This window comes from Callorhinchus milii, unplaced genomic scaffold (assembly GCF_018977255.1).
Source record: "Callorhinchus milii isolate IMCB2004 unplaced genomic scaffold, IMCB_Cmil_1.0 Scaffold2, whole genome shotgun sequence".
In the NCBI taxonomy this organism is placed as follows: domain Eukaryota; kingdom Metazoa; phylum Chordata; class Chondrichthyes; order Chimaeriformes; family Callorhinchidae; genus Callorhinchus; species Callorhinchus milii.
Window position 1 is genome coordinate 87,858,168 of NW_024704743.1, and position 15,910 is coordinate 87,874,077.

Below are 15,910 nucleotides of genomic sequence, written 5' to 3' on the forward strand. Positions count from 1 at the left end.
AGTGTAGTGTGTGTGTAAGATCCCGGCGGTGGGGGGAGGGGCGGGGGGTGAGCTTTGCTCGTCCTGGTTTAGCCCGTGTGCGGGAGGGCGGAGCCTCAGCCACTGACTGACTGACAGGGCAGAGGGCGGGGCCTCAGCCACTGACTGACTGACTGACAGGGCAGAGGGTGGGGCCTCAGCCACTGACTGACTGACTGACAGGGCAGAGGGCGGGGCCTCAGCCACTGACTGACTGACTGACAGGGCAGAGGGCGGGGCCTCAGCCACTGACTGACTGACTGACTGACAGGGCGGGACCGGGGCGCGAACCGGAAGCGGTAGAGAGAACAGCGCGAGGCGGCCCCGGGATCCGGGCAACGTTCTGACACCCAGAGAGCAAGTGAGTTACAGAGAGAGAGACAGTCACTACATTACACTGTGTGTGTGTCACTGCATTACACTGTGTGTCACTGCATTACACTGTGTGTGTGTCACTGCATTACACTGTGTGTGTGTCACTGCACTACACTGTGTGTGTCACTGCATTACACTGTGTGTGTCACTGCATTACACTGTGTGTGTGTCACTGCATTACACTGTGTGTGTGTCACTGATTACACTGTGTGTGTCACTGCATTACACTGTGTGTGTCACTGCATTACACTGTGTGTGTCACTGCATTACACTGTGTGTGTGTCACTGATTACACTGTGTGTGTGTGTCACTGCATTACACTGTGGGTGTGTCACTGCATTACACTGTGTCACTGCATTACACTGTGTGTCATTGCATTATGCTGTGTGTCACTACATTACACTGTGTCACTGCATTACACTGTGTGTCATTGCATTACACTGTGTCACTGCATTACACTGTGTCACTGCATTACACTGTCACTGCATTACACTGTGTGTCATTGCATTACACTGTGTGTGTCATCGATAGTGTGTGACTGACTGACTGTTCATCAATAGTGTGTGAGTGACTCACTGTACGAGTGAGTGTATGTGACTGACTACACATAAATATAGGGAGTCAGTAGTGTGGGTGTTGACTGCTGCGACTGATTGCAAACAAATACAGCGAACTGGTAGTGTATGTGTCTATGAGTGAGATTGTTACTTATTCACTGAATACAAATACAATTCTGCACACACTCGTGTATAATGTCATTTATAATAAGAATCGTTGCATTTGAATTACCGCCTTATTACGTTTTCGAGACGCCTTAAACCACTTCGCAGAATATACTGTAAAGTGAATTGACTGTATATTTTATTTTTCTTCCCCCTTTTCCTAACTGATATATGAAATGCAATTCCTCTTACCAAAGGTCATGCTTTGGCCATGGATTTATTTCTGTTCATTGGTTGTCAGTTAGGAATTAATATATTGGGGGGAGGGGAAAGGAGAATCAGACTCCTCGCCCAGTCAGTAATCATTGGAGCAGCAAAGCTCTGTCTTTGGCATGTTTGCACATTGTTTGCACATGTTAGTGTTTGATTGGATGTTTCTGGTGTCAGTTTGGGCTTGGCTGACATGGAAGCTACATTGGCAATTTTTTTTCTGTATCTCATTTTATTGAGTCAAATTCCCGACTTGTTCACATTGCTGTTGTGATGTGGCAGTATACATTGCACCACTAAACAGTAGGCATATGTGTGGCAGTATACATAGCACCAGGAAACGTTAGGCATATTGGGTAATGGTGAGGATCATGTAATAAACCTTTGACCAGTTAAATGTGCCTGAACTCCTGTTTACATTGAAGGTTGTGCAACATTTAAAGGGACATTGTTTCCGCTACAGGCAATTTACTTGCTATGAATTGCGAATGTTTAAGAATGGAACACAAAGGCATTATTGCACTTAAAACATGTCCTTCGGTCACTTTGTCATAGTATAAATAATACTTCCTGGTTCTTTCCTGCCCTACAACAATAACAATAGACTGAAAAGAATAAATCATCTGCCTGAGTGTATTATATTGATTTTGAACTAGTGCAACCTCTGTATAAATAGGCAATAAAAATACCCCACATTGCATTACTGCAGAGTAATCTATGCACATTCCTCAGTGCCTTCTAACATACAGGTATTTCAAGTTTGGGTCTTTCATGTTATTGATTTTTTGGAAGGCGTCAGATTCTGAGCTTTGAACTACAGTGATTTGAATTTCTTTGAATCAAAGAAATAATACAGCACAGAAGGACGCCATTCAATCTATTGTGCAAGTACAGGGCTACCTTATTGTTCTATAACCAAATTCAAAGATTATTGGCTGTATAATTTAGAGGTAGAAATAATATTGAAACTTTAGCAATAAAATCACAAACTGCATTGTGGCAGTATTTTATTCCTAAACACCTCTTATCCTAAACTCTAGGGGTACATTGAGTGTATGGTATGTATTTCAGAAATTGGAAAGATTCAAACATGATCATTATTGTAAGGGTTAACAATAATGTGATATTGCAAGACATCTTGTATTGGTTAAATCAGCCTAATGCATTTTAGTTTCTGTTCCTCAGATGAGTAAATTACTTTTTCATTTTTACAATTTTCAAAAGTTTCAACTTTATGAGACGAGTTTTAGCCCAAATTATTCACTTTAAACAGAGCGATTGTGTGAACCAATTTTTCACTTTTATTTAAAGGGGAAAAAGTCCCCTTGTTATTGTCTAAATAATAAGAATAATAACCTTGTATTTGATATTGTGCCTTTTACGTCAGGAGAATGTCTTAAAGTGTTTCACAGAATTTTACTGTTAAGTTTAGTGACTGTAGGTGAACACAGTATCCAATTTTTACACAGCAGTGGCCGACACATAGCCATAAAGTGAATGAATGGTTTTATTTGGGGGTTTCTTGGCCAGAAACTCCCTTTTCTTTCCAAATACTGCTATGCGATCTTTAATGTCCATCTGGACAGGCAGACAGGACATCAGTTTAACGTCTCATTCAAAGGGCAGCACCTCCAACAATGTGCTCCCCTACCACCTCCAGTTCTGACGAAGAGTCGGGGACCCGAAACGTTGACTCACTTTCCTTTCTCCATAGATGCTGCCTGACCTGACCATTCCCAGCAACTTCTGTTTTTGTTACCTGAATTACAGTGTCAGTCTAGACTGTGAGTTCAAAGTTGTGATGTGAGGTTTGAACCCATAACCTGTGACTGGAAGGCAAGTGTCTTACAAACTGAGCTCGGCTAACACCTTGTCTGCTGTATTATCTACTACTTTGACATAAGCATTCCACTTGGGAATTAAATGTTTCTTCTGATGGAAAATACAACAGCTAATTAGATGAAGACATAAATAACCACAGTTATTGATTGCAGTGATGAAAATGAGTCCCTTGACCTTGTAACAGTGCAGTCAGAGATTACAACTACAAATGTTTGTGCAAAATGTCAAAATCTGGGTAGAGAGTCGAGTATACAGACAGGTTGCTGAATCCTTTATCCTCTTTGTTCACCCATAAAACAGTCACTGCACTTTACAGTATATCTTGCAAACATATTTTGCACTGCTAACTTGTAATGGACCTTTTCCAGAAGGAGGGGAGGGTGTATGGCCAAAAAAAACACACAGCATGTAGCCATATGTTCCCATGTTGCTCCTGGTGCTCTCCAGGGTAAATGGAGGAAGATCCCAAGCAGCAGCTTCAGAATTAGGACTATTGAACCAATTGATCAACAACAACAACAAATTACATTTGTATAGCACCTTTCACATTGGAAGGACATCCTAAGGCACGGGATAGTTAAGTGTTTGCACCAAAGCTGGGGGTTGGAATGAAGCAGGTTTGGAGTGGGAGTGTGGTTGAAGCATGGTCAAATAGGATGGTCTTGAATAAAATTCTGCAGTATACTTCAATGTCAACAGGGAATTAGCTGCGGATACCATAGCTGGAAATACTGCATTGTTTGCAGACAATATAGAACTCTTAAACCCAAAGCCAGAATGGATGTATCACGAGGGATCCATTACAAATTAACTACAGTGCCCATAGCTAAGTGAAACCTGTCAGGTTGTTCAATGGCATTAGATCGAGTTGCAAATCGGAGCATAGCTAAGCAGCAAAACTTCAAAATATTGATTAATAGCAGAAGAAAGTTCTACAACTCTCCCTTGCAGTAGCTGCAGTGCAGTTTATCTTCCCTTCAAAACCTATGTGGGGAACTAAAGCCTTTGAGTGATCATTTGAGAAATAAAATCTGTCCAATCTTGACATTTCCCAAACCACAGCAATTTAACCACAACATTTTTAAAAACAAATATATGTGAACATTTAATTTGCCTGAAGTATTCTGAAAATTGAATCATGCTGTACATGCAGATTTGTGCCATCAGACGTACCTGGATGAAGCACAATGAAAATTCCGGCCTTAAGATTTATCTGTGTATGTGCTGATACTTTATTACTACAACAGCGACTCCACTTGACCAGCATTGGGTCCTCACAACCCATCACGCGCAATGCCCCAGGCGCTCTGAGGTTCAAGGCCTGAATCAGCCCCGAACTTTCACACTCAGTGAAGTCTGACGCCCACGAGGCGGCCTCCAGGTGCGGTCTGGTCTTGAGCTGTGGCACGTGTGTGTCTGTACGGCACGCCTGAGAGCCCAGTGTGTCGTTGACGTGTCTGAAGACCACGTGAGGCCTCCACACTACGTCACAGCGCACATCAGGTAAGTCGTTCCGAGCCGACGCGGCGTCACTCGTCACAGGGTTGACGCAGCATCTTCCAAGAATCCAGCGCTGGTGCCGCACGGCCGTCACGTGTCTCTTCAGCAGTGGCCATGACTCTGAGCCATCCACAAGCTCTTGACACCACGCAGGCCCTGTAATGTGCAGCTCTGTAGCCAGGGACAGGCATTGCTGCCTCCAGACCCACTCCAGCTGGTTCATCACCGAGCTCCCCATGTCCATACTCCGCAGTAACCCAAGGAGTTCGACGTCACATCCTTAGGTACTTGAACCTCTGCACCGATTTGACCAGTCTCCCCAGAGAATGTTCTGGAAACAGGCCTGGCCAACAGCGACCTTCTGGAACTTGGTCTTAATCCACGGTGGGCTGAAGCCCCGTGGAGACAGCTGCTTCCTTCACCGCTTCAGGATGGCTGGCCACTTCACCGGGTTTGTCAGTGAGAAGAGCAGCGTCTTCAGGCATTGACCGGGTTTTAAACACCCTGTGGCCATGGAGGTTGCCGAGCTGGTTCGAGGACCTGTTTGTAACCCAGTTGATCGCCCTGCATAGCAGCGATGGTGAGAGAACACAACCTGTCGGACTCCAGACATGATAGGGAGGGACATACCGCTCCCACCCTCACACGGGCCATATTGTCGGTGCAGGTCTCCAATGAAGCGGAACAGAACATTAGGGTCACCGACACCCTCCAAGGTCTTCTCTCATATCTCACGGTTGAGCCACTCAAATACCACCTTGATGTCAATGTATGAGATATTTAACAGGCCTTGGGACTCGTAGTGAAGCCAGGCCACTGAGGGCTTCAGCTACAGCGGTACAGACAGTACAGCAGTGGAGTTATCAGGCGATAGTTGCCACACGCTATGTGTGGGCCCTGCTCCTTATCGAGACACAATGATGACCTTATCTTTCCACTTGACTGGGACGTGGTCGGTCCAGCACACCATTAAAAGAGGAACGTGTAAAACTTTGCATTTCAGACCCTCCGCGCACTTAATAATAATAATAATAATAATAATCCTTGCATTTGATATAGCGCTTTTCACGTCGGGAAGACGTCCCAAAGCGCTTCACAGAATATACTGTAAAGTGAATTGACTGTATACTTGTGGGCGAACGCGGCAGCCAATTGCGCACAGCAATGTCCCACAAACAGTCGTAGATTGAAAATGACCAATTTATTATTGTTTTTTGTTTTGGAGGGATTATTATTAGGCGAGTGGAGTAAGGAAACTTGCCCAAGGTTTCGCCCTGACCTGCCTTCAACAACTCAGGGCGATGCCATCCAGTCCAGCTGCACGCACACCCGTTACATAGACTCCTCGAAGCACGTCTCTCTCTCTCTTCCTCAACAGACAGTGGATCCACACTGATGTCGAGGTTGCCGCTTGCCATGACAGCCTCTAGCTGTGGGCAACGAGCTGCTGGGGGAAACCTGAGTGTGGACTCATAGTTCTCCTCACAGCTGTCGAGGATCTCGTTTCCATCACGGATGGCACGCCGAGCCATCTGCCTTGATGATAGGAACACCTATCCCACGCTGTGTGCAGACATGCCCCGGACAGCTGAGGCTTTAGGTTAACATTATTTGAAAAGTGAGAGTAACAGTGTTCACCTGATGAAAGGTGTATTTGCTATTTGATAGAACATTATTTAAATGCCTTTTTTAAAAAGAATGTCTTGACACACACCACACACACAGTGATAAAACAACATACGAATGCTGATTGTGCCCCCAAAACAGAATTACTGACACTCCTGTTCCAGTGCGAGCTAATATGTCAACGCCTGCTCCAAATAATACAGCACTCAGCAAGATTAACAGTGTCAATCCCTAACTATCTTGTAGGTTTCCCGGGTTTTATATTATTTCAGTGTCAGGTTAATGATTTCATTGTTGGGCTTCAACTAGTGCAACAAGTATTGAAAACTGAACAGTGCAGACTATTCAATTGTGACCACATTATGATCAATTTCTTTTTTGAGATTACCTTGAGGGACATATCAATATTATTAACCACGTTTCATGGCTATAATTCTTAAATATTGTCTCAATGGATACAGAGTTGACTGAGGCTGTTGTAATGCTGACGAGTGGTTACTCTGGTAACCTTGGGGACAATCTTTTAGCATGTGCAATGTATCAAAACCAGAAAGTAGGATGATTTATTCTTAATGCATGTTGCCTTGACTTTTGCAGGCACTTGTCAGTACTTTAGCAAGGTTACTTTCTATTAGTCTAGTGAATGATACTCTTCACTGCTTCAGGAATCCTAGTGTGTACAGAAGGTCCACTTTGACAGCACTGAGAAATCGGTCATTTGTTTTGTTTAGTTGCTCTCGTATATCACGCCTAAACAGTGGAACTAGCAATGTCTCTAAGGTTTAATAAATGTATAGTACATGTCTGCTGGATTATCTTTGCTGTTCTGATTATATCGGCAGAAATATTTTTTCCAGTGTATTACTAATAGTTTGTTTTAGAGCAGTGGTTGGCCAAAAAAAAAATGCTTCTTGATTGAATCATTCTTGATTTACGGCATAAATTTATGCTATTTTATTATTTCTATGATTACTTTGTTGGACAACGAAAAAAGGCTGTTTTAGATTAATATAACTGGTGAGAACAATTATTTGGTCTCAGCCTGATTCAGTTGGTAACACTTTCACCTCTGAGTCAGAGGTTTTCAGTCAAGGCTGAAAGCCTGGTGCAATCCTGGAGGAGCGCAGTATTATTGGAAGTGGTGCCTTTTGGGTGAGAGATTAAACGCACATCTCACCTGTCACATGTTCAGGTGGATGTCAACAATCTTACAGCACTATTCAAAAATTGTAGGGAGTTTCTCCCAGTGTCCTGGTCAACAATCCCACAAATAGAATTGGGCATTCACTTCATGCTCCATGTTGGATATTGCTGTGCAGAATTGGATGTCATGTTCGCTTCCAAAATACAGAGTCACAACACTTCACAGTGAACCTTGTGAAGTACTTTGAGACTTCCTCCCAATATTAAAGATGCATATTAATGTAAGGATTATTGTTAGGTAGGTGGCACCAACCTTATTCTTCCAAAAGTTTTAATAGATTCAATTAGGTTTCTCCCTTCTGAAGCAACCTAATCTTTGCATTACTTTTTTTGCTTTGCAATATATCCTTAAGATATAACCTGGAGCCCACATTCCAGTGTTATTGGACAGCAAGTAAAGAACAGATTTTATTTCGATTAAAAACACCATTTGAAATAAAGGGATTGCAGAGAAATTAACATATTTACAATCTTGGGCTATCTTGAAATAATTTACTTTGACTGTTGGAAAAGGGATACAGTAATATGCATTTATCTATGCACATTAGTAATTAATGTGCATAGATAAATGCACATTACTATATCCATTTGTAATTATTAGTAATTAATAATGTGCATGTTATACAACTGTAAAATGCAGAGTATTTTATTAGTTTAGTTTTAAATTGTATCTATTTTGATTTGTATTATAAGAAATGTATTAATGTATTATAAATCTATATATTAAAATGTATTACAATTAGTTTTTATTGAATTTTATTGCAATTGGTGTCCACAATTGGCTGCTATGTTTTGTCCACAAAACACACAGTCAATCCACTTGACAGTATATTTCTGTGAAGCACTTTGAGACGTCTCAACGATGTGATAACCACTATATCAAATGCAACGATTATTATTATTACTTGAATCAAGAGAAAATGTCAAAATACAGAAGTGGAAAAGAGTTTCTACATTAGTGCAATTAATCTTTTTGTACTCTGCCTTTCAGTTCTTTCAGTACTTTGATAAAAAGATGCTGAGTGTGACATGCTGGTCATTGTACATACTGGTCTGTTGTGAACAAGTGTTCTTAATACAATAAAACGTTTTAGTACGATAGTTTGAATGATTTCCCCGATTGAAAGAGTGCCTTATTCTGTGACCACGGTTCACTTTGGTAAACAAATCCTTGCAGTGATTTGAAACTGCTGTTTAATGCTCTACAACACGTACTTCAGCTTTGAAAAGATATACACAGTTCAGTAGTTCACAAAACAATCTGCAGACTTTGATGCAAGAGGTTTGAATTTAAATCCACCTGTCAGCTGAAATTGAGCATTATGTGGTAATAGAAGTGTTTGTCTTCAGCGGTAGTGGGGGGTAGGTTAGGATGGAGGAGAACTGACGAGCATGACCAGTTCTGCCCTGTAAAACACTTCTCCTGTTCACATAAAGAGAAGGATGGATGGTCTTTGCGGAATTCTGTATATTAGAGCATCCTTCCGTGACAACTAACAGGAAAGTATGTTGTGGGACTCAAAGGAACCAAAAGTGGGTCATTGGGAATGTTCAAATTACAACAATTGCGTGAATCAGCCGCGGTTTGTGGCTGACTAACCCTGTGTCGTCTTACAATAATTTGTTTTTTTTCATGTTTATGTGCACTTAAATTAACAGTGCTTTCCACTTCTCTCAATGAAACTTTAGTTACGAGTATTAATGTACCACACTTTGTGCACATTGGAACTGGACCAAACTTGGCCATATTTTGAGTGATATATAATTTTTTTAGTGAATATCAATATCAATTCATCCAAAAGTTGTATGTTGTGAGCGCTCAGGTGGTTCAGTAGTTCAGGTGCATGAACTCTTACTGATGTGACCTAGGTTTAAATTTTAGCTCATCACATTTGGCAGAAGCTTGAATTGTCAGACTCCTAAAGGGTCATATGTGAAATTACCTTGGCAGATTCCAATCTGAGCCTCATTTTATTGCTGGCAGCCATTTCTCTCTGGCTGGGAACAGTCAATAAATTTCATACACAATAGCGATCGGCATTCCCTCCCTCATGCCACAGGCGGTTCAGCTTTTTGATAAGATTTCTTTTATTGTACTCTTCAAGTATTTCATTGGTTTTATATAAGAAACTTTATTCCAATATGTGCAGAAATATGAATTCATATTTTATAGAGATTTAACCCTATCATGGGTAGAAAACTGTATACATTGGTTTCTTGTGATATCTTTACTTTCTATTGAGCGTTATAATAAAATAATAATCATCCCTGCATTTGATATAGCATCGCAAAGCATTTCACAGGATCTATTTGCGGATGAGTGTGGCAACCAATGTCCTACAACCGTTTATGAAATGAATAACCTATTTTATCTGGGAGAATTGTTGGCCAGGATATCGGGAGAAACTCCCTTCTCTTTTCGAATAGTATCTTTCGAATAGAATCTTCAATGCACGACATGTTATAATTCCAGTTGGACTATTACATGCATAATAATGGAGGTGTCCATCCTAAGTGTGTTCAGTTCTCTCTTAAACTCTGCCTGGCACAGTGACAAACATAATAAGTTCCCTATTGCCTCCATCTGTGTGCCTGATCTAAGGATAGGATATATGGGGAGGCGGAAGAGCTAATTTGAAAATGTAATGGAACAACCACGATTCACTTTTGAATAAATGCAATTTTTAAGAAAAACGTCAAAAAGCGTCAGCAGGCGTAAAATTACCTTAAAATGTACATCTTTTAAAATGTATTTTGTTCCTCTAAGAAAATAAAATTTGAGCAATTTTCTTTTCCAAAATTGTTACTGAATATCTCAAATTGACATGTTTTGTAAATAGAACACACGGTTGATCTGGCACAAAGGCATATGGTTTTGAAAAAGTGGAAACTCTAAAAGTAGTACTGGTACAAACAGTGCGCAGTGCTTCTGTAAAATCTAAATTTATGCACTCCCATTTTGTTTGTGTTTTAGTGGACTCCAGGGCAATGTGAAGGGGACTTGGGTCGCTCTGTGAAGTGTGTTTTGCTGTCTGGCCTCGAGCCAGGTCATCTTCCAAATTGCTGTATCAATGCAGCTGTTTCACATCTTCGGGAGTATGGTTCTTCCCATGCTTTTGCAGGACTTTTAAAGCAGTATTATAATATGGAAACGACTGCAACAACAACAACAACTTGCACTTATATAGCACCCTCCACCCAGGGTAGCATCTCAGAGTGCTTAACAGTGGCGGAGCCTGACTCCGAGCTGGGGGGAGGAGGGAGGTGGCCGGTCGTAAGCACAGTCGAACAGGAAAGTTTTCAGGCGGCTTTTTAAAGAGGGAATAGAGGGTGCAACGTGGAGGGATTGAGGGAGAGTATTCCAGAGTTTTGGGGTGTAGCGGCTGAAAGCACGACCTCCGATGGTGGGGCGGAGGGTGCGAGGGACGGACAGTAGGCTGATGCCAGTCGGACGGAAGCGGCAGGTGGTGGACTGGGGAGTGAGGAGGTCGGAGAGGTAGGGTGGTGCCAGGGAGTGAATGGATGAACACGGGAGAGGATCTTGAAGTCGATCTGTTTGGTGATGGGGAGCCAGTGGAGTCTGGCCAGACTGATGAGATGTGGGTACGGAGTTTGGTCCGGGTCAGTATGTGAGCAGCAGAGTTTTGAATGATCTGGATCTTGTGAATGGTGGAGCTGGGGAGACTGTCGTGAAGTGTGTTTGAGTAATCCAAGCGGGAGGTGACAAAAGCATGCACGAGGGTTTCGGCTGCATTTGGGATAAGGTACAGTTGGATGCGGACAATTGCAGTCGTTTTCAGTTTATATTTGCTTTGGTCTAATGTCCGATAGTTTAAAAATTAACCCGTTAAATTAAGTTGAATTCAGTGTATGTGACTGCTATATTTGTTTTCTTTCTCAGATAGGTGTGTGTTTGTGAGAGAGAAGTAGATACCAATATGCTAATAAGAATCTTTTCCAAAATCACAATTTGATTGCTAACATAACTCTTGCCTCCCTTGGATTAGAATCTTAAAGGAAGGTCGAATGATGAGTGTTATTTTTAAAATCTGATCAGCTGATTTGAACACCAGGATAGGTCACTAACTTTCTGAAAATTAAGGATGGGAATCATAAAGGTACCATGCTTCTAGGAGAGGTAATCAAAAAGATGGGGTTTCAATAACAAGTAACTGTGAGCCTGTGAAAATGTTACCTTTTAATGCACATGTCAGCATGACTTAGTTGGCAGTACTCCTGTTTCTCAGTTAGAAAGTTGTGGATTCAAGCACCGTATCAGGACTTTGAACTAATAGTCAAGGTTAGCACTCCAGTGCAGGCCTGAAGCGCTGCATTACCAGAGGTGCTGTTCTTTCGCTGAGATGGTTAAACTGAGGTCTTGTCTGCCTGTTCAGGTGGACGTTAAAGATCCTGTGGCACTATTCGAAAAATAAAGGGAGTTTCTACTCGTGTCCTGGACAACAATCCCCCAAATAAAATTGGTCATTCACTTCATGGCTGTTTGTAGAATATTGTTATGTGCAGATTGGCTGCCACTTTCGTCTACAATATAGTCGTCCACTTTACAGTAAATCCTGTGAAGCACTTTGAGGTGCTTCAATGATGTGATGAGGTGCTATGTGAAATGCAAGGATTATTATTTTTTATATGAATACCCAGCAGAAAAAAAATAGGTTTTGCCTTTCTAGCGTATGATTGAAGAGAGCATTTGAGCTGCTGTATTTGATAGTCGGACTAAATCAAGATGACGGCAGTGATGAAAACAATTTGAAGTCATGAATTAAGAGTATCACATAGCCACAAGACTAACATTAATGCATGTTGTGTGCCCCAAGCTCACACTCTGCGTTGAGGTAACTTGATTTCAGTTGGGATGTCACTGCGGGCGGCTTGTGGGTTATAGAAGGGAAATCAAACAAGATTCCTGACCATTAACCAGCAAGTCTGTCTGAGGTGTGTGGATGTCTGTCTGGGGCTGGAAGTGGCTCAGCTATGATGCCCAGCCACCCACAAGGCTAATAGCTTGTCAAGGCTCACAGATCAATAATAGCAACTTGAGTGAGGTATTGGAGGACAGCCAATTTTACAAACATCCATGAGTGAATGCCCAATTTATTTGGAGAATTGTTCAGGACACCAGGTTAACCTCTTGTCTTTTTGAATAGTTTCATATGATTTTTAACCTCCTGAGCAACAGGTAGATGGTCGCTTTAGTTTACCTCTCATGTGAAGGATAGTCGGTGCTTTCTGACAATGCAGCCCTCCCCCAGTATGTCAGTGGAATGTGAGCTCACGTCCTGATGTGGGGTTTGAGCCTACCTTCTTCTGATACAAAATCCTGAACCAACAGCAATTGGTGTCACATCACTGGTACACTTATCCTGCACTATTTATGCTGATCTTACACTGAACTTCTGAGGTGCACATTCACTTATGCAATTGTTGTCTCGCCCCATGGAAGCGTAGCTCAACATGACTTTAATTCAAGCAGCATTTTAACATATATTATTCCCAATACAAGGCCTGCTTCCCACCCCCACTTAAGTTGAGTTTCAAAATGATTATTCATCTTATATTTGTGGACCTACCAAAAGAGTAGATTACTTGACCTGGGTTACAAGATACTGGTTTGAAAAGAACTGTTATGTGAGAATTGAGAAATTGTATGCATATGATCTCAGTTGCTAGGGGCACAATTTTCTACTCGGTACATGTCAATCACATGCCTACTAACGTGCAGACAAATGGAGAGAGAGAGAAAGTCATAGAGAGAAATAAAAAGAGATGAGAACGAAAGTCAGAGAGAGAAGAGCAGGTGTAATGTGATGTCATGATGCACAATCTAAATTGCCAGTATTTTAGAATTTATCAATATTTTTAAGGGAAGTTTAATGTACCGTATTATTGTTCTAAAATTATAGAAACAAGTTTTTTTTTGACTTGTATATTTACTATATTGCACTTTATTTTGTTTTAATCAAAACCATGAAAATCGCAGGGTAGTGTCCTTGTATTCAAAACAGCACATTAGTTGTATTAAATTTGAGTTGAAAATAGTTTTGAAATAAAATATGGTGTTACACAACTTCTATATCTGGGCAGAGAGATGGGTGGGGTAACAGAGAAAGAGAAAAACCTTTTCGAAAAACTTTAATGTAGACTGCCTGAACGATGCAACCGATTCCCACAGAGGTTGATGAAATATTTTGTTTGTATTTGAACCTTTTCAGTCAAGGTTAAATTAATGTTCAAATACCTGTTGCCCTCGTAATGTTGCAAAAGTCGATATATTTTGTACATATATATAGTGCTGTGGGTTTCTTCCTAGCATGTTTCAGCAATCTTAAGAATATCAATGTATTTGGTCTTCTGGGGTCTCATGTAGTCTGTGTAGAAGTACAGTGGGTGATGAGCTACGTCCCAAAGGAATATGTTTTTGATAACAACCTTCATTTCAAACATACTAATATAGATCTGTTATTCCCCTTCCACATCTTCAGCAACACATTTTAAATTGCGCTTGATGCTTTATGCAAATGGCTAACTGATTAGACACCACGGCAGCGTCTGCTGATGTCTCCCAGGATTTCTTCAGAGTTTGTTAACTAACCATCAAAGCAGAGTGGGTGAATGGAAATTACTGTGTAGCTTTGAAGGAGGAAAGCAGGCTCACCTCTTTTAATTAGGCTTAATTAGAAATGTACATTAGACCACAGCATACCTTGTTATTTTATAAGTATTGCAAAGTGTAAGGATTTATGATTAATCTTGTAATCTCTATTTACTGTGCCAAAATGTTCATATTTTGCTAACTGGCCTTCAAACTGTTTAGCTAGCTTCTGTCACCTCAAACAGAATTTTAGGATACGTAAGTAAATGCATCAATCATAGGTCCAAGTAGGTGAACCTTACACTGTATCAGCATTGGTCAGACCACACAGGATTGTGATCAGCTTGGTAAATGTACTTGCAAAAATCGGGCCATTGGAATGTATCTTAAGAAGGTAATAGCGAGTCTCTTGGGATTCAGATCTGAAGGGTTGAAGATTTGGTACGATGGGGGAAGAGGTGACAAGTGGGGAGGGAATGGAAAATAATCCCATATTTGTTAAATTGTGAAGAGATTGTGAAGGTGGCGGATGTGGAGAGGTAATTGTGTGGAACCAACAGAAGAGAACGAGGAAATATGATTTTAAATTAAGGCAACCTCCAGTTTAATATAAATCAAGGAAAATTTAGAGTTAACTTGTGGATTCCCACCGAGCACACTGAATGTAAGCTTAGAGCGTTAATAAAAAAAAAGCCATTCCATTACTGATTGAACAGTGAATGAAGAGTAGAGGCTTGTTGCTAAGGCAGGAATTAAAATGGTTGGAGGCAGGTTATCAGAATGTAACAGTGGAGAAGATTATATAATAATAATCCTTGCATTTGATATAACACCTGATCATGTCGTCAAAATGTCTCAAAGCATTTCACAGGATACATTGTAGAATCCAGTGACCCGTGTATTTTGTAGGCGAATAAATTGATAATCTATATGTGTCTGCATTTCAGCTGTAATGCTACATTTCTGATTAATTATAATATTGTGGGCTTTTTTCATGTGGAAGGTGTCATTTTGAACACGTAATATTTGCATTGCACTTGGATGATGGTCATGGGAAATGTCATTGTGGTTCTTGTTGTGGTTTTTCTACTCACTGAATGAAAGCTGACAGCATTTTGGCTGACCCAGATCATCCATTCATGTTAAATATTAAATGTGTGCCTGTTACTGGCAGGCTGACAGACCAACATGTAGGCATGAAAGGAGAATGCCTACTGTGCAGAAAGAAAGAATAATGTAGACTGCTATCCATGAACAATTTAGGCAGTAGCACAGTGGATTAATTCCTCTGTGGAGTCCCTTCATTCTCATTGCCTATTCTCTAGTCACCAATAAATCTATGGTTGTCTGCACCACTTTTAGGGTCTAGAGCAGCCAAAGGGGCTCAGAATTTGAGAAACGAACATTCAGAACTATTCTTGTTTTTAAAATCTTCATGCACCTTTTATATATCAGGACTTTGAACACACTGACTCAGCTGACAGTCCAATACAGTGCTGGAGAACACTGCACCTGAAAAAAGCTTTGCGTTTTAGCATCTTATCACATCCTTAGAACATCTCAAAGTTCTTCACAGCACTTACTGTAAAGTGGAGAGATTCTGTATTTTGTAGGTGAATGTGGCAGCCAATTTGCACACAGCAATGTCCCACAAACAGCTATAAAGTGAGTGATTAATTTTAATTGGGAGATTGTTGACCACGACACAGGGAAAAATTCCCTTCTCTCTTCAAAGAGTCCCATTAGATCTTTAAAGTCCACCTGAACAAGCAGACAGGACCTCAGTTTAATGTCTCATCCTAAG

General features: G+C 41.0%; 1 protein-coding gene across 1 annotated transcript in view; it reads left to right on the forward strand.

Annotated features, from left to right (window-relative positions):
- Positions 1-278: 278 nt before the first annotated feature.
- The window catches only part of triqk (triple QxxK/R motif containing), a 44,519-nt gene continuing 28,887 nt past the window's right edge, over positions 279-15,910 (forward strand). The window contains exon 1 of the mRNA XM_007902698.2: positions 279-379. The gene's annotated coding sequence lies outside the window, so the exon portion shown is untranslated. The remainder of the gene's footprint in view (positions 380-15,910) is intronic.